Below are 22,697 nucleotides of genomic sequence, written 5' to 3' on the forward strand. Positions count from 1 at the left end.
TCTGCAGCGTCAACTGATGAAGAGGGCGGAGAGGGTGCTGTGGAGCAAGGCGGCAGGGATCGCACCCCCAGCCGGAGATGCAAGGCCGGGCTCCCCTCCCAGGTTGTCATCTCGTTGGGGAGTGAGGAGTCTGGTGCCGCGTCCCAGGCTGCAGCTGCCGAGGGTAGGTCCAAGAGGCGGAGGTCAGAGGTGGACTCCTCGGCAGCAGAAGGGGCAGCTGAGATCCCACAGGGTCCAACGGAGGAAGATGTCACGGAGTCATCCAGGTTTGTGGGGGTTTTGGTGGAGGAGGAGGCCGTGGAAGGGACACACACAGAGTCTGGAGGTGGGGATTCCACTGGTGCTAGTGGTGCAGTGCAGGGGCAGGGACAAGAGGCAGCACAGGCCGTCGCGGAGGTGTCTGTGTGTAATCCTGTCCCCGATCCTGTGACTGCATCATCCCGCACCAGCAGAGATGCCTACTTCTAGACCCGTTTTCAGGGAGGGGATGAGCGCACAACAACTGGCCTTCCTCTCCCTTTGGACGTGGCAATCCGGGACCGGGTTGAGCCTGTCCTGGCTTGGATAGCGTTGCGTCAACAGGGCATGCGAGGTGACCTGCAGTGTTTTCGTGAAGACACTGCAGGTCATCTCGGATGCATCGTTGACCGCGTTGACCTACTGGGATGGGTCACCAGGGCTGGATTCCTCCGTATGCTGGACCTTCTTCTGACCCCCTCCTCACCTGAACCCCCTATGCACCAGATGTCCTCCATGCCATCTTCCCACCCATGTATCACCTGGGTACACTGTGGAGCTGCCTCTGACCCTGCGGCCAGGCTGGTGGAGGACACATCCCTGCCACAGTCGGGAGTCGGACGTCCAGCAGGGGTGGCCACCACAACAACTGCACCCCAGCCGGAAGAGGACGTGCAGGCAGCAAGAGCCAGGACACAGGCACAGCAGCAGCAGCAACAAGGTGGGAGCCATGATGGCTCAGGGCCTTCAACATCCGAGGGGCAGGCATCAGCCAGAGGGCAGGAGGACCCAGGATTGGAAGTGTCTTCTGTGTGGCAGCGGTTGGGCCAGGCCATAGATGCGGAGCGGTGGTGGGCGGAAGAGGCACGGCTCACAATGGTCAGGGCGGAGAACTCCATGCGGAGGGCACTGAGGCGGGCCCAGTGCCTTGAGGCAATTCACAGGGAGTTCGAGGTCAACATGGCATCGTCCCTGCGAACCCTCAGGGCCATGGAAGAGGACCGCCTCCAGGACATTGAGCAGGAGTTTAATGATGCCCTGGCCGGGGAAATCGGAAAGTGAGCCGTCGGACTAACCTTCTGCCATTGTATATAGTTTTTAGTGTTTCATTTTCATTTTCCTTTGATTTGGGGTGTTTGGACTATGCCCCACACATTTGTATATAGTTCTTTTCTTAGGTAGTTTTTTGGATAGGTTTAATTTCTTTCATTGGGCTCATGGACCCTGGATGAACTCGGAGTACATAGTTGAACAGTGGATCATGTGCGGATTTTATTTTATTTTATCACCATGGATCAATGGATTTTTCAATTTACGTTTCCTTTGGATTTCATTTGGTGGACCTTGAGATTGGACACATGTTTTTTTTTCATCACTTTGGATTGGTTCTTCATGTTTTTTTATTCTGTTTCAGACATACATTTCATTTCATCGTTTGAAATATGTTTTATGCTTTCATTTCATTTCATTCATTTTGTTCATAATACATTTTTGTTTCTTACTTCCGTGTGTGGTATTCGCTCATTGGTTTACTGCATGTGAAAAAGTAGATTTAGATAATCACTTGCACCCAGTGTGTGTGTGTGAGGGACATGTTTTGATGTACATAGTTGACTTTCGGTTTGTGTCATGGAATAGCCATTTCAGTGTGGGGTGGATTGGGGACTTCATTGCCTTTCAAGACTGGGGTGGCGTGCTGTGGGATTTTGGGGCACATGAGGCCCATGATTGTGCATCTTTATGACGTGTTGGGGGGGACATGAGTCGGGGCCTGCTGGCAGGTGCCCCTCAATGCTGGGTGGGTGGGGTGCTGAGGGACATGAGTCGGGGCCTGCTGGCAGGTGCCCCTCAATGCTGGGTGGGTGGGGGTGCTGAGGGACATGAGTCGGGGCCTGCTGGCAGGTGCCCCTCAATGCTGGGTGGGTGGGGGTGCTGAGGGGCATGAGTTGGGGCCTGCTGGCAGGTGCCCCTCAATGCTGGGTGGGTGCAGGTGCTGAGGGACATGAGTCGGGGCCTGCTGGCAGGTGCCCCTCAATGCTGGGTGGGTGGGGGTGCTGAGGGACATGAGTCGGTGATCACTAGTAAAGGTGACATGTGGGCTGGTTGGGGGGCATGCCCATGGTGGATGGGTTGCCTGCGGGACATGACCAGGGGTGCAGGGTAGTCCCCTGTGGTGTGGGCTGCCTGCACAGGCTGGGGAGGGGGTCGAGGGCACACCTGGGAATACCCACACTGGCAATTCACATGTGTACAGAGCCAATCACATGTAGAACTTCCCGCGCACCCCAGTAATACATGTACCCCACTCGCCCAAGGCCTATCGCGTGTGAAACTCCCTGCACACCCCTCTGAATACACGTACCCCACTCGCCCAAGGCCAATTGCGTGTAGAACTTCCCGCGCATCCCTGAAATACACATACCCTGCTCGCACAGGGCCAATCGCGTGTAAAACTTCCCACGCACCCCCGAAATACACATACCCCGCTCGCACAGGGCCAATCGCATGTGAAACTTCCTGTGCACCCCCGAAATACACGTACCGGCTCGCAAACTTCCTGCGCACCCCAGAAAAACACATACCCCACTCGCAAACTTCCCGCAGACCCCAGAAATACACGTACCCCACTCGCCCAAGGCCAATCGCGTGTAGAACTTCCTGCGCACCCCCAAAATACACGTACCCCGCTCGCACAGGGCCAATCGCGTGTAACACTTCCCACGCAGCGGGGTACGTGTATTCGGAGGGGTGCGCAGGGATTTTTACGGACGTTTTCCATGTACGGGATTTGTGCGCTGTTCATGGCACACAGGGAGGGGTTAGGGGCGTAACTAGCGCTGCTGCAGGGTCGCTGCGCCACTCTGCACCATGGCTGGTTATGGATGTTAAAATCCATGAATACGCTGTGCGCAGAAATGTATTTTGGCGCACGCAGCTCGCACAGACTGCCGCACGCGCACACTGTGCACCAGCCGCGTGCGCCACTTGTGCGCTGAATTCTATGAATTACCCCCTTATTTTTTGCCTCATCTGTAAAATTGAAAAAGGTATCAAAATCATTTTCATGTGTTTCCAAATAATCTAGGCAATTTTGCTTCCATTTTGTCAGGACTGTTGTTTTCTCAGACCATAAAATACATTTCAGATGAGTCAAAATCGGGATAGGATCAACCAACCAACATTTCCTAAACAAGCATAAAATCCTCCAGTGTATCACTGCCCTTAAAGACAGCAAGCAGAGTTCAAAGTGAATAATTTGAATTGGAATGGACCAGGAAGAGCTAAAACATTTTTTCAAAAACTATCTGTAGAATCAAAAGCTTGTTTAAAATCAATAAAAGCTAATTAAATTGGTTGGCCTGATGGAAAAACTTGCTCTTTTAAGATTGCCAATGAAAATAAATTCACTAAAGTTCCCAAAACTGCCACAAAACCAGATTGACATCTATCACTAGTACTAGGATAACTTTGAACCCATTCTATGCTGTCTCTCAAAACGAGTTCAGTGAAAACTTTACCGGGAGCATCGGTATGGGTCGATAATGTTTAGGGTCCAGATAATCTCCCTTCTTACAAATTGGCATGATCACTGATTCCTTCCAAGTTATAGGGATGGCTCTATATATTAGAATATCCAAATATCGTAACTCCAAAATGTTCGCCCATTCCTTAGGATACGATGTAAACATTACATTAGTGAGTCCATCTCGACCCGGGGCCCATGAGGTACTTTACTTGTTGATTATGTGACCGATGTCCTCATTATCAAAGTCAAGATACCATTTTCCCTGCATTCCTCTTTTTTCAAATTTCTCATGGTATCCTTATTTTCAAAAAGTTCTGTGCAATTTTCAACCCATTTAGCTTCCGGAATCAGATTTAATTGCAGGGCTATTTGCTGAACATTGTTTGTGTCATTCGATAGCTTCCAAATATCTGCACTTGATTTATTAGCAATAGCAGAATACATTGCTTCATCATTTTTTTTGACAAAGATACTTTTGTACCCTTTCCTCCAATTTCTACATTTTTGTTTAGTCTTTTTGGTAAACTTTCCCTTACTTTCTGGAGAATAATTGCCTAAACCTCGTAACTCTGCACAGAGCCTTTGTTTCCTTGGGCCTCATTACGACCCAGGCGGTAAGTTACCGCCTGGGCCGTGACTTTACCACCATGGCGTAAACTACGTTTACGCCATGGTGGTTGGCGGACTTACCGCCCCATTCCGACCTTGGCGGGGCGGTAAGTCCCCAATCCCCATTTACCCTTCCCCATTCCCATTTTTGCCCCATAGGGCATAATGGGAGTGGGGAAGGCGTTAATTACGCCACCGTAAATTACGGTGGCGTAATTAACTCCATGGTCCCTTAGCGCCATGGATTTTAACACGTGCTAAAAGCAGGTGTTAAAAGCACCATGGTGCTAGGGGACCTCGTAATTGGCGGTAAGGGGTGGGCGCAGCTAACGCTGGCGTTAACCCCTTACCGCCAGGGTCGTAATGAGGCCCTAGTATTTATCTCAGAGACAAAGGTGTGTTTATGTGCAAATGTTGGATGAGTTAGGGCATAGTTAGATATTAAAAACATGTTCAAAACAGTTGTATAATCACCCCTGCTGTCATATAATCCTGAAGTCAAAACTGGGGAATTTCTCCTCAATTCAGCAGTTAAAGACTATTTATTCAATTTAAATCAATGTCTTCCTTACTTAACCTCAACTTTTAAAGGAAATATTTGTTTCATGTTCCTTTCAAAAGCCAGGCAACAATCCATGAAAAGATGTTAGATGAAACAAATAATGAATATATTATGCTTCCTTGACCATCTCCAGACCTAGTGGACTGAGGGGGAATATCACTATGAAAAGACCCATTTGCCATTTTAAAACCTCTTAAATCCATTAAATCGAGCCAAAGTTTGGCTCGTTGAGATAGCGCAGCACCATCTCGGTTAAAACAAAAGCAACTTAAATCCCCTACAACAATCACTACCATGATCGAATGGTCAAAAGCATGTAGATTCAAAAGTCACCTAGATTCTCTAGAAAAGAATCAGTGGAAATTGCAGCAGGATTCCAATAAAGATTAATTAAAGCCATAGTAATCTCCCAATTTCTTGGCTGTTGACTCCATTATCATTTAGACAATTGTATAAAAGGATTTGGGGCTAACCAATGTGTCAGAGTTACAGGAAGATAATTTGTACAGGCTGTCAGAAAGTCTGCCATCGGTCTCCCTCATACTCCTTTAATGGCAGGCAAAGAGAGAACTGTATATCCATCCAAAAGCAGGGGGTCTATAAGCCAGGTTTCTTGAAGGAAAAGGATGACCCAGGAACATAAAGGATTATCCCCGTCATTCAAGAGATGTTTAAATCCACTTGTGTTCCATGAATCCATCTGGATCATACAGTTCCATCTTTTATCATATAGTTAGAGTGCAGCTGATTTGTACTGGAGGTATCTAGAAAGCCAAGGTTAATCTTCAATGTTAACAGCTGGACCTTTATGGGCAATGATCTCTATTTTTCTCTCCACTTCTTCAGTTCTAGAGCATGTTATCGTCATAGGGAGATAAGGAGATGAAGTATGTGATGCATTTACTGGATTGTGTATTGTAACAGGTGTTTCATCTCTTAATACCTCTGGAAGTTCATAACCCAGTGGTAAATATACTTTGCTGCTTCCAAAATCACCTCAGATGTCACTCTCAATGGAATATGTGATACAACCTTGTCCATACGTCCTGCTTTATAAATTCCACCACTGCTATCAATTGCAAACTGGGAACCACATTAAACAAGTTCTGAACATTCCACCTACTTGGTACCATTACATCACCCGATTCCACCAAACGTTCCAACAGCAAATATCTACAAATCGAGTACCCCTGCTGTCTTGATGTATCTGACCGATTATTTTTAACCTCTCTTGCCCCAGTAGCAGGTAAAGGACACATTTTAAAATATCTCTACCCAAATTCCTACAGCCCCTTTCAGCATTAGATCTTACTGTATACATTCCATAAATAAATTAGGATTTTTAAGAGGTTGGGAGCTCTCCTTTAAATGATCAGGCACGATTAGTTTGAAGCTGGTGAGAACAAAGATGTCTTTCTTTCAAAGTAGAAAAAACTGTAGAGTGAGACAAATCTGATTCATTCTAAGGTCTTTGGAAGGATGAGGGCAAGGAAAATTTGACAAGAATGGAAAGCTGAGTTCCAGAAGTCACAAAAATAGAAAGCTCATGTGGTTTTTTAGCTTCAAATGTAGGAATAGTGTGGTCTTCAGATATAGAATTAGTCGAAAAGTCCAATAAATTAAACTCTTCTTCATCAATCAAGTTTACATCAGGTACATTAATTTCTATTGGGGCACTTTGTATATTTATTGGATCCACTTTCTGCTTTTTCATTTTGCCTTTTTAGACTTGCTACCTACAACCAAATTCACAGGAGAGGGAGGTGGCAGAATTAAGGTCTGTAGAAATGTCCTGGAGTCCGATGTAGCATGCTTTGATACTCCTTTTTGATTTTTAGATTTCCTCTTTTTAGGATGGATGAGTCGTCTACCTGAGTTCTTCGAGAAGATTTCATACAGTTTAAACGTCTTATTATGTTCCTCCGTAGATTGCTCACCCATCGTAACACAACCACTTACTTCCTCTATACAGTCATTTATCAGTTCATGGTGAGAGGAGGGAGTACAACCCTCACTTGGTGAAATAGAAATGGTTTCAGCTGCCATGGGTCTAAAGTCTGGTTCTTTAATAGCAGATTGTGAAGTAAATGAGGAATTGACTCCATCATGAGGAATCGGTGGGGTTGCAGGTGGCTGGTGTTGATTTGGGGGTAGTGGTTGTTTGTGGTTTGGTGGCTAGAGGTTCGTGTGGAAGTGTGGGTGTCGCTCGGGTTGGTCGCGGTGGGTAGGCAGCAGCGTGCAGTGCCTCGCCTGAAGCGCATGTGTAGGCGTACGGGCTGTGGTCTCGCGGGTCTGCACGCCGGTCTCCGGGCTTGCTGGGTGGTGTGTGTTTGGGGTGTTGTGTCTGTTGGTGTGGATTGGTGGGGTGTGGTTGTTTGCGGTGGGGTTGCGGGTGGCTGGTGTTGGATTGGTGGGGTATGGTTGTTTTGCGGTGGGGTTGCGGGTGGCTGGTGTTGAATTGGGGGTAGTGGTTGTTTGTGGTTTGGTGGTTAGGGGTTCATGTGGTAGTGTGGGTGTTGCTCGGGTTGGTTGCGGTGGGTGAGCGGCAGCGCGCGGTGCCTCGCCTGAAGCGCATGTGTAGGCGTACGGGCTGGGGTCTCGCGGGTCTGCGCGCCGGTCTCCGGGCTCGCTGGGTGGTGTGAGTTTGGGGTGTTGTGTCTGTTGGTGTGGATTGGTGGGGTGTGGTTGTTTGCGGTGGGATTGCGGGTGGCTGGTGTTGGATTGGTGGGGTGTGGTTGTTTGCGGTGGGGTTGCGGGTGGTTTGTGTGGAAGTGTGGCCTGTGTGTTGATTGGTGGGGATGGTGCACATCATCCTTTAGGATGGGGAAGCGCCTGCGTGGGTCCGCCCACGCGTTCGATAATTAAGAAGAAGAAGAAGTATTATGAATCCCATTTACGGGGTAAGTACTGGTACATAAGTTATCCATTTTATTTTCCATGTCTGATAGCCTAGTAACAAGCAAATCCAAGTTAACCAACTGATCTTGAGCGAGCGCATTTAAGGATTCATAATGTTTCAATAAAAACTGCAAAGACGTATTCATAGTAAATAATTTACATATAAAACTGGTGGAGGAAGAGATCCCATCAAGCCAAAACATCTTCTTGGCGTTGGATTAACAAAAGACACTAAGCTCACCAAGGAAGAATCAACAGAGTCAGAATACAAAACAGGGGTGATAGATTGACTCCCCCTTTCTGAAACGGACAGGTGATCATTTACTTGATCTAAAAGTCTCAAATTTATTTCACTTAAGAGCCTTGTTTTTTCTGGTTGTGCTGATGTTAGATCTTCCTCATTCAATTTACATGAAACAACACCTGTGCCACTACCAACTGAAACCAAACAACAGTTGGGCTCCTACTCAACAGCCACATTGTTTGTAGTTAATGGGGTAAGTAAAGAAATGCAATCTCTCACCGAATGTACTTGTGCCTTGATTAGAGGGGACACTAGCCCCTTTTCCTGCAACCTGTTTAAATGCTAAACAAGAAAGGCAGCATCCAGCAAATTCAAATCTTTTGAGGTTAAACACAAGTTTTAGATGAGGGGGCTCCAAGTACTTGAACATTTAAGGCCCCTCTATCAATGAAGCATCTGGAATTTCCATGAATGATAATAGCAAAATTGAATTAGCGAGCAACAGTGGTGGTTGGCTGGCCTCTATGGCAGTGAATGAAGGTGAGATTTTCGATAAAGCACCTTCCTTGCATTTCCTATGCATGAACATGCGAATATCAGTGTGATATTTTACCATTTGTCGCGGCCAGGGCAGAGGCATTCCACATTTCAAAGTGTAAGTATATAACATATTGTTCGTGGAAGTGGAGTTTGTGGCGGGACCCACTTACTCCTGCGCACCCTTTATTTGATTGTTGGTTGAATAAAACCTGCAGCCAGAGTCGTAGTTTGTCAAGGAACCAACTCCGTGGTTCCTCTGTCTAGAAGAATTGTGGGGAGTGACAAACTTATGGACTGGAAAGGCGCTGGTTGGATTTGATAGTCCAGTACCTGTTTGTAGGCAGTTTACACACAAAATATAGACGATCCAGGTTGTTGATTGGTCAAAAACGAGTTATTTTAAGGTTTTTATTCCTTGTTGTAATCAGCAGCAATGAAAGACATCCTTGTATGTAAATATACTAATCATAGCATGATGATATGTTACACAGCCGACGCGCGTTTCAACCTTAGTCTTTTTCAAGGCCAATTGAGTTATTTGGTGAGCTTCAAGGTTTAATGGGCTGGTCCTACCCATGTATGGGTGCCAGATGGCTGCATAGCCGTTCTGTGGCCGGGTCGGCAAGTACGTTGCTCAAGGTTGTGGAGTCGATGATCATCAAGGATGTCTTTCATTGCTGCTGATTACAACAAGGAATAAAAACCTTAAAATAACTCGTTTTTGACCAATCAACAACCTGGATCGTCTATATTTTGTGTGTAAACTGCCTACAAACAGGTACTGGACTATCAAATCCAACCAGCGCCTTTCCAGTCCATAAGTTTGTCACTCCCCACAATTAATAAGTATATAACATAGTTGTAATATTAAGTTCAATAAACGCTTATCAAATCTGTTTTAGCAGCCAAATGCCAAAGCACCTGAATAACTGTATTCCAGGTTCTAACGCTGACACCGCCGGTCCACTGCCCAGCAGCCAACAGCAGTCACAGAGCACCCTGGTGCGCTTGGGTGCACACAGCTCGTTACTTTTTTCCCAAGTCAGCTGATTGAGGGTGTGTTCATCCACTTAGTGAGTCTTTAAAAGTGTTTTTCAAAAGTGGAAATTGCAGCCAAGTTCTGCTAACAATCCTCAAGAACTATCACAGGGTTATCACAGATCGCAGCAATAGTAAAATACAGGAAAACAGCAGGTAGCAAAATGAGCACGGTAAAAACAACCTCCCACCAACAGCACTCACGGAGCACTCTCTGAACCAAAGTATACTCCCGAGGAAATGCCTGGATTATTAATCAACAAGGTAAGAGAAAAGGATGGATATCTCATTCCATGTGCACAAAAATCCTTCCCATAGTAATTCCAATATAGAGAGTAGATATGCAAGAAAGGAAGCAGATTCAGCTAGTCACAACTGCTGATGAGAGCAGTTGGATGCAGGTTGAAAGAAACAGGCATTGGAAGGCTCAACATGATTTTAAAAATTATCCAATCAAATAGATAAAGCCATCAAAGGTTTTAAGACACCTTATCACAATAATGCACAATTATCTGTTTAGGAATATTTAGAATTGTACCAACATATGATGAATATGTCAGTTCAGCTGAAACATGAGCAGAATTATATGCAGTACATAACAAGGACATGTTTCTTTGCAGGACTGAAAGACCCAAACCACCGTAATGTGTCCTTCTGCAGAGCAACTGTTCTAACATATTGTCAACACCTAAAACCTCTAAGAAGCCTGAAGGCCAAATAGAACTTGATGTGCACTAAGGATCAATAACTCCAAGATGTTATTCAGGAGCTTGTTTGCACATGCTGCCAAATTTCTCAACAACACTGAAGAGGGATGGGCAAATTCCCCCCCCCCCATAAGGTACATGACACGGAGGAAAAACAGGCGATACCGTGATTGCCCATTTTATTTTAGACCAATTCCTAGTGCTCCAATGATCAATCAGTATGTCTAGAAGTACCCACTTAGCCAGCCCTACAGATTAGCAGCGGTATCATGCACAGAGTGGAAAAACAACCGCAGGCTGCAACTAAGGAGACTTCAATTGACAGTATTGATTAAAGTGCCAAGAAGCCATGTGACCAAGGTCGTTAGAGACAACACGACATAGCAGCGTTGGACAGGAAGCACAGTTCCCATCCGCACATCCGGACATAAACACACACCCGAATACATTAAGAATACATGCATAACAGCTCTATGAGTTAGAAGACAGATACTTATACATACTATGTTTGCTTTTATTATGTATTATTTTATCATTAGCCTAAATGCAGCAACACAGAAACTGCAAGAAGCAAGGGATCCCGAATATAGGCTTGCAGATGCTTGTATGCAAATAACCTTATGCAGCTGCAGGAGCACATAGGGGACCTGACAGAAGTATGTATTACTAACATATGGAAAATATAGAATAGCACAAACATGTGGAAGCCATGCTGGGTATCACTGATCAGGTTCTGGCTTGGCTGACTTCTTTCCTCTCTGGCCGACCCTCCCAGGTCCAAGTTGGGTCCTTCCTCTCCACTATCTTTTTCTCTGCTTGTGGTGTCACCCAGGGGCCTAACCTCTCTCCCTGGCTGTTCAACCAATACCTGGCACTCCTTGCCTACCGCATCGCCGCTCTCTGCCCCAACATTCAGCTATGTGGATGACACCCAGCTCATTTTCAGGCTACCCTCGGCCTCCTCCTCTCCTTCCCTCATCTCTGTCTGCCTGTCTGCTAGCCAGGAGTAGTGTGCTGCAATGACCTCTGCCTTAATGCCAGTAAGACGGAGATTCTCCTCATTGGCACACCCACTCCCTCCTTTCCTGTTGCTCTCTGGCTGGCCTCTCTTGGCCCTCTTCCTGCTCCCACCTGCAAAGCTAAAAGCCTCAGGGTCATCTTCAACTCCACACTCTCCTTCTCCCCTCACATCTCTGGCGTCTCTAAAAAGTCACACTACCAGCTGCACTTCTTCAGAGGTATTCTTCCTTTCCTCTCCTTCCTGCAGAAGCTCACTTTCTCCAGAGCTCTGGTTCTCTCTAGGCTGGACTTTTGCAACAGCCTCTTTCTAAATCTGCCTGCTTCTACTCTCCGCCCTCTGCAACCTATCCAGAACAGGACTGTGAGACTTGAAATCTCTGCACTGGCTTCCAGTGGCTGCGAGGATTAATTTCAAAACCCTCTGCATCGTCCATAAGGTTTTCTGGGGTCTGGGGCCTCAATACCTTCAACTCTCTCTCCCTAAATATCTTCCTTCTCGAGCTCTCCGATCATCCACCTCCAACTCCCTCAGAGTCAGTCGCTTTTTTCTTTCATAACGAGTTGGTGGTAGATCTCTTTCTTCGGCTAGGGCCTCCCTCTGGAAAAGCCTACCTTAAACTTTAGGAGAACCATCTCCGGTTCTGGAAGCACCTCAAAACATTTTCTTTGCTTCTGCTTTTTCTCCTCCTCTCCTCTGCTAACTGTGGGATGTATTTACCCATGCATCCTAGCCCTACCTCAAAACTGTGCAGTACTGACATGAAAACATCATGATGACCAGAGCTTCCCAGAAAATGCACCGGGAAATGCAGGAAGAATAGGCTGCCACCCATTTTTGCCGATGTTATGGGCACAGAAGGACGCTGCCTAAAACCACCATTGGACTACCCGCACAGTAGTCTGAAACCATTGTTTTGACCCATGTGGAATCATTAGACGGGGTAAATATGGGGATTAAGCTGTCGCTGCCCATCATTTTGCCCCAGAACAAAAATAAATAATTGGAGTGGGTAAAGATGGGGATGCGCTGTCGCCGCCCATCATTTCATCCCAGAATCCAGGACAGCTGCGCAGTTGTGCGCACACCAAAATGGTTACCTAACTTGCCACCCACCAGTGTAAAGAAAGGTCTTTGTTAACAAAATCCACTGTTACTGATGTCAAAAAGTTGCTGAAATCGTGACTTATTGGACGACTTTAAAGATTCAACCCTTTTTGTGGGGTTCCACATAACCATCTTACTGTAAGGAGCCCCATCAAAACAATGTTAAGCAAGGATTTACTACCATGTAAGAACAATTCCTGTTTAGAATGCATTAATCCAAGAAAATCCCAAAATTGCATGCAGTACCAACAAAATCCTCAAGAGGGAGCTGGCGGTCTAAACTCTGACAGGAGATTTGAGTGCAGTTGCTGTACAAAGGGATTTGACTTAGCTGACTTCAAAGGCTGCATTTTAATTAAAAATTAGCCACATGCTGTTCCCAGAGGCCTGAAGCCTGGGAAACCCTATCACCTCAAGAGCTTCACACCAGGAGTTAGAATCTCACATGACCTCTTGATTGATAGAAGGCAGACTGGCTGGGAGCTTCCCAGAGACCACACAAAGGACCCTTTCCTCTGAAAGGAAGATGTTAATTTTGTCTGTTTAATGTCAACAAAGCCCTGCCTGCCCAGAGGACTGACCCACCCAAGTCTTGGAGGCGGACCTCAACACTCTGAGGATTGAATTGGAAGTAAAATATATATTTTACAAAAACACTGATAACTCTTTGTAATCAAATGACAGAAATGTATAACTTTGAGAGCTTTAATTTAAAAAATGTACCTTTAATTCAAGGCCAAATTCGAATTTGTGTGATGTTCTGGGGCAAAACCCCATTGTTTATTAATATTACAGACTCCCTGTTTCAGCTAGACAAACGAAAATGCATTGGTATATGGGTAGATATGTGAGGAACAGTTGTATAAAATTTAATGAAGATCCAATGTTGTGCAGCACATGAAAAAGTGCTAGAAGTTGCCGTTTTTGAATGCAAGCTCCTAGGAAAAGCAGATTTGGATAGAGACATGGCTAAATTCAGCCACACCATGTATATGTAATTTTAAACAAATGTGTACCTGTGCAAATATGTTTTTAGGTCAGATATAGATTGTGTGTAAAGTTGACAGGGGTGGGTTCTCTGTATCATAAACAGACCTCATCATGATGACACTTCATTTCATTCCCCCAATCAAGTAAGGGATGAAAGTTTGACCAATTAGAAGCTGAGAGAGAGGTAGGGTCAGTGATGCTAGAACACACCCACATTCTAAACACATAAAAGCAGACAGACAGGACAGATAGTGGCTTCCAAATCCATCTGCAGCGGGACGCTCTGCCGGAAAAATCCATACTTACCTCCATCAAACTCCAGAAAGCCAAACTAGAGACTTCAATCTATCCAGAGCAGAGAGACCCAAAGAACCGGTGCCTAGCAGAGACCAGACCCCTGTGAGCAGTTCCAGAGGCCAGGCGCTGTGAGCAGAACCCGGAAAGACCTGACCAGACTGAAGTCCGTGACCAAGTCGCTTTCCTGTTCAAAATCTCTTGTGAGTACTTAGCAAAACTCAGAACACATCTCTTAGTTTAAATTCATCTAATTCAATCTATTTAACCTAAGTAGAACTGCCTCCTAGCTGTCACCTGTCATTCTAGCTGCAAAAATTTGTCACTTGTCATTTTGAAAAAGTGTGCGTTTAAAATTTACGAAACCAAAAACGACCTTTACTAAATTACTCATATCTCCGCAACCGTTTGGGCTAGAGACTTGCAATAACTTTCATTTGGAAGCTGAGATCCCAGGCTTTTCTAGGACCCCAAAACGGTAGAGATAGTCCTTGCGGTTCCTTTGTAATAGCGCTCGGCGCATCCGCGAATTTTACCGCGATTTGCAATTTCTTCACATGTAAAAACTGCTGCTGTTTGCTTTCCATTTGCCAGAAATTCGTTTGACCTGCTAACTATCCCTGCATCATTGCTAGTGTGAGCCTGGACTAATATTAACTAGATACCACTCACCCTGAACCTCTAATAGGGAATTAAAAGCGCTTAGCATATTTCTCATCCATTGCTAGCACATATCAAAGCATTTGGGCCTGTGTTTTCAAAACTCCTATCTGTTTTCTGTTGTCTAAGCTTGCTGGATTGAACTGATTACATTGATTGCATTTCTGAGAACTGTGTGCTTTCCTCCCATTCCCTTGCATTGCATAAAGAGGGGGGGAGTGAATAGCCAGAGAAAAGTGATTACATTGTTTGGTTGAAATCATATTGAGTATTTTCTGTACTGCATTCATTGAATATTGCATCCACCTGAGTTACATAAAGCATCCTCTACCACATTATACTTCTGTACCTATTTACCAGTGTGCTACCTTATCCATTTCAGGTCAACTCATTAGTCATTATAAAGAAGTGTGCTAGTGCCAGATTCTCCGTTGTTGATCTTTATCATATCAGATTAAGTGTGCTATTCAATTATTAAATTATTATAAAGCGTGATATATATATCTATTTTAATTTATCAAATAAACCTTTTAAACTTGCAAAACAGAATTACTTCTTGGCTCAGTGGGGTCAGGGGGATTCCAAGAGAGGGGTGTTATACAAGGGTAGTCATCCAGAACGCATGAACTGGACCTAAAGATATATCAATAAGGGTTTTCATTCAGTATTCTAGACTAGGCGTTAACTTGGCTGTAGTGCTGAATTGAATCCTCTTACAAAGTGGGGGCTCGTATCCGGGATTCTGGGTTAGAATACCACTTGTGCAGCTTAATACAGTGTGCTAACTGACGGGATACATACATCCAGTCGGATCACCACGCTGCATTACGCTGTGAAGCATTCCTCAAAAGGGACACTCCAAGAAAAGTTCTGTTCTGCAAAACTAAAATACTAACTTCTGTAAGTCAGGACAGAGACCAATCTCTAGAATGACGACCTTGGTAGATATGAAAATAGCCAGAGAGCACTTCTTACATAAGTTATTTGTGAGAGGTGAGTGGACTCACCAGGACCAAACAGTCTGGTTGCAGGCCATCATGCAACAGGTCACGGAAACAGGGTCAGATATATATAGAGATCAGGGTCCATTACACGTGGCCCTGAGTGAACTATATATGGCTCCTAAGGCCAAAGATGAGCACGACAAGATTGTTAGGATAGCGGCATATTTATATTTATACATGGGAGCCATACAGAATAAATGTGCTGAAGGCCATGATCTGGCAAAAAGGCAACAGATGGCGTTAGAGAAGGCCCAATCTGATCTGGACTCTTCTGAGCAAAGGCTGCACAGAAGCCAGGAGTCAGAAAATGAGACCAGACAGTACATCACTAAAATAAAGGAGGATATGGATGTGCTGCAAAAGGAAAAGTCAGAACAGGATACCAGATTTCTGGCCTTGCAGAAGGAACACCAAGAAGGTTTGGACTCCCTACTGCAAAGCCAGAAAAAGCTGGAGCAACAGCTAGACTTCAATAGGGCATGTGCTGAGCAGGTAGTCACCCTGCAAGGCCACCTAGATAGAGTGAAGGAGGAGAGCAATAAACTGATTCTGAAAGACCTGGATACCCAGGCAGAGTTTGATCAGGAGCGCCAGAAAGCTGGTGCCTTCCAAAGGCAAAGGGACGACCTGGCGGCACAAATGCAGGCTCTTAGTCAGGAAAGAGACGCCTTAGGCCAGGAAGTCTGCCATTTAAAAAGAAAAATGGAAGAAAATCACCTGGCCCACCGGGGGCTGGGTGATCTCCAAAAAGAAAACCAGAACTTGGTAGAGCACACCAGAAGGGTGGAAGATGCTCTAGCAAGAAAGGAGCAGGCCAATAGGGACATTGCCCAGGAGGTAAACCTCCTGCAGCAAAGACTGGCCCAGTTCTCCAGGACCAACCAGGAAGCACAGAGGGAGAATGAGGCCCTCTGTCAACACAATGATAGGCTCCAGCAACAGGTAGCGATGCAGGAGAAACTGATAGAGTCGAGTAAGGCCTTAACAGAGGAACTGAAAGCACAAATGCAGGCTCTTGCATTGCAACAGGGAGCAGGGGCGGATAGAGATGAGGTCCGCTGGGAAAGAGAGATTCCTGACCATAACCGCAGGAGCCCTAACACCAGGGGCCTTCATCTCCCCCAGTCCCTGGACTCTACCACCCCCATGTCCCCTGGCGCACATGAGCACAGGGCCACAGGGATGGCAGATTACTATCCAGCTAAGAGTATGGGGCTCATAGGCCAGTACCACTCAGGAATGGAGGGGTGGGCATCCGGGTATGGGCACCCAAGTACAATACAGTTCAGTGGGGAACCCCAGGAGAGTAGGCCCATTAAGGGCATCCTGAAAACCTCTGCCCAGTTAGGTCAGTGGAGGGGGTACCCATCAAATCCTGGCAGCAAGGAGGAATCTGAAGACTCCTCTGAACTGCGCAGGACACAGGAGACCAGGTCCCCACAGTCTGCCAGCCATTCCCAGGCTCGCAGAATCCGGGAAAACCTGGAAGAACAGACGGGAACCTCTGGGAGCAGTGCCTCTGAGTCCGAGGAAGAATGGACAAGGGTTACCCGAACCAAAAAGGCCAATAAGGCAAAAAGGGCCTTGCTTAAGGACCCCTTCAAGCAGATTAAGGCGATCAGGAGCGTCATCACGCCTTACCATAAGAACGCTAAGTATTCTGTTTGGGAGCACTTAGAGTTGTTTGAACAAATGATGGAGACTTTCCATTTGAAGGACAGCCAAAGCTGTATTCAATATGTAAAGTGGACATTCTCCCCGGAATACTCCAGTTTCTTTGCGGGGCTGGAGGACCAAAATCATTTAAGATGGTCCACATATAAGGCGGCCATCCTGAAACATTTTTCTGTTCACAGAAATCCTCAAGAGGCTCGCAAGGCGGCCTACAATTTGCAATGTGGGGAGGATCAGGCCCCACGAGAATTTGTGCAGGAGTTAAAGCGTGCTTTTGCGCAAACCACCAGAAGGGTGCGCACAGATAGTAGAGAGTTTGTCCATACATTTTTCCATGCCTTGCCCAAATATATCATGACCCAGCTTGTGAGGGATTTTCATGAGAAAAGATCTTTAGACTGGGTCATTGAACAGGCTACCCGGATCTATGAGGTGCAGAAGCCCATAGAAAATAAAAGCAATGCCCAGAAAAACCCCAAAGCCAACAGCACCCCTGCTGCTGTCAAGGTGGCAGAGGTAAAGGTCACCCCCGTTTTGGATCTGGAGATGGGGGGGCCTAAAAACCTACCTGCACCTAATAATGCTAGGCCCAGAAGGTCCTCGGGCCAGTCACAGACAGGGAGCCAGGGAGGCAGCCCCACAAATGGGGTCCCTCGCTCTCCTGACTATGTAAGTCCTCGCTACAAAGGTAACAGACCCATCCTGGGTTATGTGTGGACTCCTCCAGCCCAAGGGGGGGGACCCAGCCAAGCACCTAACCCAGGGAACTTCCCTCCAAACTTCCCACAGGAGGGCAGAAATTTACCAAACCCTGGGCAGAACTTTTTCCCCAGATATCCTCCCGACTTTCAGCCCCAAAACCATCCATCCTTCTTTCCCCAATTCCCTGAGCCCAGACCACTGAATCCGGGAGAGGGGAGGCCAAGGGTGGAGGGGTACCCAAATCTTCCCAACCAGGGGTACTACCAAAGAAGGGACAGCTACCCTTCCCGGGATCAGCCCAGGGGAGAAAACAGGGCCCCGTATCAGCCTGAGCGGGTTTCCCAGTTAGAGCGCCAGGTTCAAAACATGGCGCGGGATCTGGGTCACATACTGAGGGCTCAGCAGAACCCTCAGATGGGCGTGCCGGCACAGAACGCACCCAACTCTGGACCTGGTGCTCCAGAACAATGACGGGGGCAGCACCCCGATAACTCACCGGTTCCCAGGGAGGAGGCACAAAGGGAAGGGGGGTGTAAAGCCTTGGAGGAAGCTTCCTTCCTTACTTGTAAACAGCCCCTGGAAACCCAGGAACCGGAAACAAAATCTCTTGCCCCTGAAAGTCTGCCTCCTAAGGAGCAGAGGGGGGGTAGGAGAAACAAAAGACCCAAACAGACTCAGTTTGAGGAGGAGGTACAGATCTTCCAATTTGAGGGAGAGGGATCCTCAGAGGATCCTGAGAAAAGGATCTTCTCCTTCAGAGAGGGGGGAACTCCTCCCAAAGAAAAATGGGTCCCTAGGGATGCAAATCCAGACTGGGGAGATGTGGAGACTGAGCTACCGCCGCCCACCATCTCATCCCAGAACCAACCGCAAGAAAATCCCCTGGTTCAAACCCATCCTGGGGACTGCCTCCAAAAAGGGGGGGGCAGCCCAGAACCGGAACCAGGGGAACCCACAATGGCTCTGATCTCCAGTTGCCAACTTTTTCTTTCAGATTCCCAAGACTCTCCACAGAATTCTGCCCAAATCTCTTCGCTAGCGATGTCCAAAACCAGAAAGTTAGCCCACCAGTTGTCCAAAAATGTACATTATCTGTGCCCCCTTGAGGAGAAGGAGGGAAGATATTATGCACCGGTACAAGTACAGGGGCAGGGTACAATCTCGGCACTGGTGGACACTGGATCTCAAGCTACCCTTCTGTCCAGAAGGGCCTTTGACGAACTGAATGCAGGAAGGGGAGAGAATTACCAAATTCCTCTCACCTCTCTTCCTGGACAACTGCAGAACTTTGACGGGAAGGAAATTCCCGTTGAGGGGACTGCAGACTTGGACATTAAGATCGGGCGACACAAGTTGAAACACCCGGTCATAGTTGTGACCCCGGAGGGCACCCCTTGTTTACTAGGGAATGACCTCCTGAGAAGGTTGTCACCCCTAATAGATTGCGTAAACAAGGTCCTCTGGACCCAGACTAGCCGACCAATAAAATTAAAACAGAGTGTCAACCATGTTAGTTTAAACGGCACATGCCACATGGTTGAACAAAAATCTGACCAAGTAGAATTTCACTTCCAGAACAACCAAATTCCAGACGTGACAGTAATAGCAGTAGGACAACAGACTGGTGATGGGGGGTCCTCTCTATTTCTGAAAATCAACCTTCCTTCCAGTCTAAAGTGGTATTCCACGCTGGAAGGAAACACTCTGAAATTCTATACTAATCCACAATCAGAAACTCCCACTCCTATAGTCCAGAAAGATGTGAAATCAGCTCAGAGCCTGGCTGATATTCAGCAAATTGGAGAGCAGTTGTTCATCCCTGTTCAGTTAAATGATGGGAAGGACTCTGTTCTCGCTCGAGTGTGTGTGAACAACGGTAAGAGCTTCATCAGCGAAGCCATGTTTCGCCCACTCCCAAAAGATCCAGCCATTCCCACCTTCAAACTGATAGACAAATGGGAAATGGACCTGGAAGCACCCAATTCAAAACATCTCCTGCCAAGCAGGTGTATGCTCAAAATCTCCATTGGCAACAAGAGCATAGTCCATAATTGTTGGGTCGTGCGAGACGTCACTGCCGCCTTTTACTTAGGCAGTGACATTCTCAATCGCTTTGCCATTAGTTTGGACCTAATAAACTTCAAAGCTTGGTCCCGATTAGCGGATAATCCCATGGGCTTTGATGATCCAGAAAAAGCATTTAGGTCAGCTCAATTGCTACCTTATGCAGTTGAAATTCAGGTTAAAGAGGAAGTCACCATCCCAGAAAGGACCCGACAATTCTCCCTGGAAGTGAAAGTTAAAAGGGGACAAGAGTTGAAAAACCCTGATGCTTACATACATCTAAATGCTTCTCTCCAACAGCAAGGGTTGGGGGTAAACCCAACACCATTAGTCAACATAGAACATGACACCATTCCAATAGAGGTGGATAACAGCGACTTAAAGAGTATTACTCTGGCCGCAGGCACCATTATTGGAATGGCGGTTGATGACCGACATTTTTCCATCGACTTAGTAAATGAACTGTTAGGACCAATCCCCAAGGACTGTTTTGACAGTGACAGTGATGACAATACAACACCAGACAGGATCTTTACCCGGCATGGGGGGAACTTCCTGGTGTACACTTCCTGCCCCTATGGTAAGGAAGATGTGACCTGTGACTTCAGGAGGGATGAGGTGATTTTCCAGGTCCATGAGGGCTGCCTTTCCCACCTGAAGCCTCCGGTCCAAATCAGCACTCTGACCAGGGACTTCTCCACCCAGCTGGAGGAGGCCGCGGAGATAGCCAAACCAGAAGTCTTTCCAGGCTTCAGGCAGATGGTGGAAGAGAGAGTCAACCTAGCTGATGCCTGTGTGACTCTGGAACAAAAGCAAAAGTTGAAACAAGTTTTCTTGGATTTCCAAGATCTCTTTGCGGTAGACTCATATGACTGTGGTCGCACCGACATCCACACCACAACAATCCCCACGGACCCTGGCATGACTCCAGTGTTTGTGAAGCAATATCGCTTGCCTCTCGCATCAATGGAGTCCCTTACTGAAATAATTAAGAACCTTGAGTCCCGGGGAATAATCCGTCCAGTCCACAGCACCTTCAATAATCCGGTGCTGGGGATATTGAAGCCAAACGGCCAGTGGAGACTCTGTGCCGACCTCAGGGAGCTCAACAAACGGGTCCATACTTCCCGATGGCCTCTGCCCTACATTGACCAAGGGCTGGCCCAGATCCAGGGGTCACAGGTATTCACTGCAATAGACCTGACCAATGGATACTGGACTGTGCCTGTCAGTAGGGAGGACCAATACAAGCTGGCTTTTACCTTTGGGGGCCAGCAGTACACATGGACCCGGACTCCCTTCGGATACCTCAACTCCGGCAATGAATTCAACATTTTTCTACACAAGGCCATGCCCGACTTGGGTGCAAGGGGTAACCTGGCTTATGTAGATGATGTCCTCATCAAAAGTTCATCTGTGGAGGAACACATAGCGGAGATCCGTTATGTTCTGACACAGTTGAGGGCCGCCGGAGCAAAACTTTCCTTTCAAAAAGCACAGTGGTGTAGAACCCGTGTTAATTTCTTGGGGCATGAGATTACTCCTCAGGGTCTCTGTCCCCAGGAAAAGAAAGTGGAAGCACTTCAGAAACTGAAAGACCCCACAACTCTGCGGGAACTAAGGAGCCTCCTTGGACTGACTAATTACAGCAGAAAGTTCATTGAGGGCTATGCAGAGATCACCAGACCCCTGATTCATCTCCTGAAGGGGGGGGTCAAGTGGGAATGGGGTCCAGAACAAGCCGAGGCGGTAAAACAACTCAAAAGAAGCCTCTCACAAGCGCCTTGCCTAGCTTACCCTGTCAGAAACAAGGAGTTCTTCCTGGAGACGGGGTTCTCTAATATGTGCTTGACGGCAGTATTATATCAAAAGCATGACAAGGTCAATAAAGTAATCTCCTATGCGAGCAAAACTTTATCCTCTGTGGAGGAAAAATTCAACGATTGTGAGAAGGCACTCCTGGCAACGGTGTGGGCATTGAAGAATTACCGCCCGTTTATCCAGGGGGAACACATCATAGTGGAGACTCCACACCAGCCTCTGCAATATCTCCAAAGTGACAGAATCCGGGCCGGAAATGTGAGTAATTCCCGAATTACTTCCTGGATTCTGTCAATGCAAGGCTTTCCTGTGGAGGTCAGATATGGCCAAAACAAGAAGAGTCCCCTCGCGCAAGGTCTGGCTGACTTGCATGATTGTGCCAGAGAAAACTGTCTCGAGGACGAAAGTCTAAAAATAAAGGACAACATGGAGGCATACCTTAATTCCCCCCACAAAGTCTTTGAAGAAGACAAGTGTGAGGGAATGCCCACTGTGTATGTGGATGGATGCTCTTACCATGTTGACAACGACGGGGAGAAAGAACTGGTGGCTGGCGTAGGGAATGCATGGGTGAATGAGTCCCCAGAACCCTCCGCTGGATACAAAATTGGTCCCCGAAGTAGTCAGGTGGCAGAATTGATGGCTGTGCATCAGGCCATCCTCACTGCTGTCCAGCATCAACTCCACGAACTGGTCATAATCACAGATTCGGATTATGTACGGAACGGGTTCGTGGAACACCTGGTTAATTGGAAAACCAGAGGCATGTTATGTGCTAACAACAAACCCTTGAAACATGGGAAGTTGATCCAAAACATTGATGATCTGGTCACCTCGAATGGGATGACCATCTATTGGAAGAAGATCAAGGGTCATTCCAAAGTAGAGGGACCAGACAAAACTGGAAATGACTTAGCTGATCAGCTGGCCAAAACCGGAGCCATCCAAGGGGATCTAATTGAGATTGAGTCCCTGTTGGGGGAAATCCAGGTCACTGCTATC

The sequence above is a fragment of the Ambystoma mexicanum genome, chromosome 5p (assembly GCF_040938575.1).
Source record: "Ambystoma mexicanum isolate Mex_15411 chromosome 5p, UKY_AmexF1_1, whole genome shotgun sequence".
Classification (NCBI taxonomy): domain Eukaryota; kingdom Metazoa; phylum Chordata; class Amphibia; order Caudata; family Ambystomatidae; genus Ambystoma; species Ambystoma mexicanum.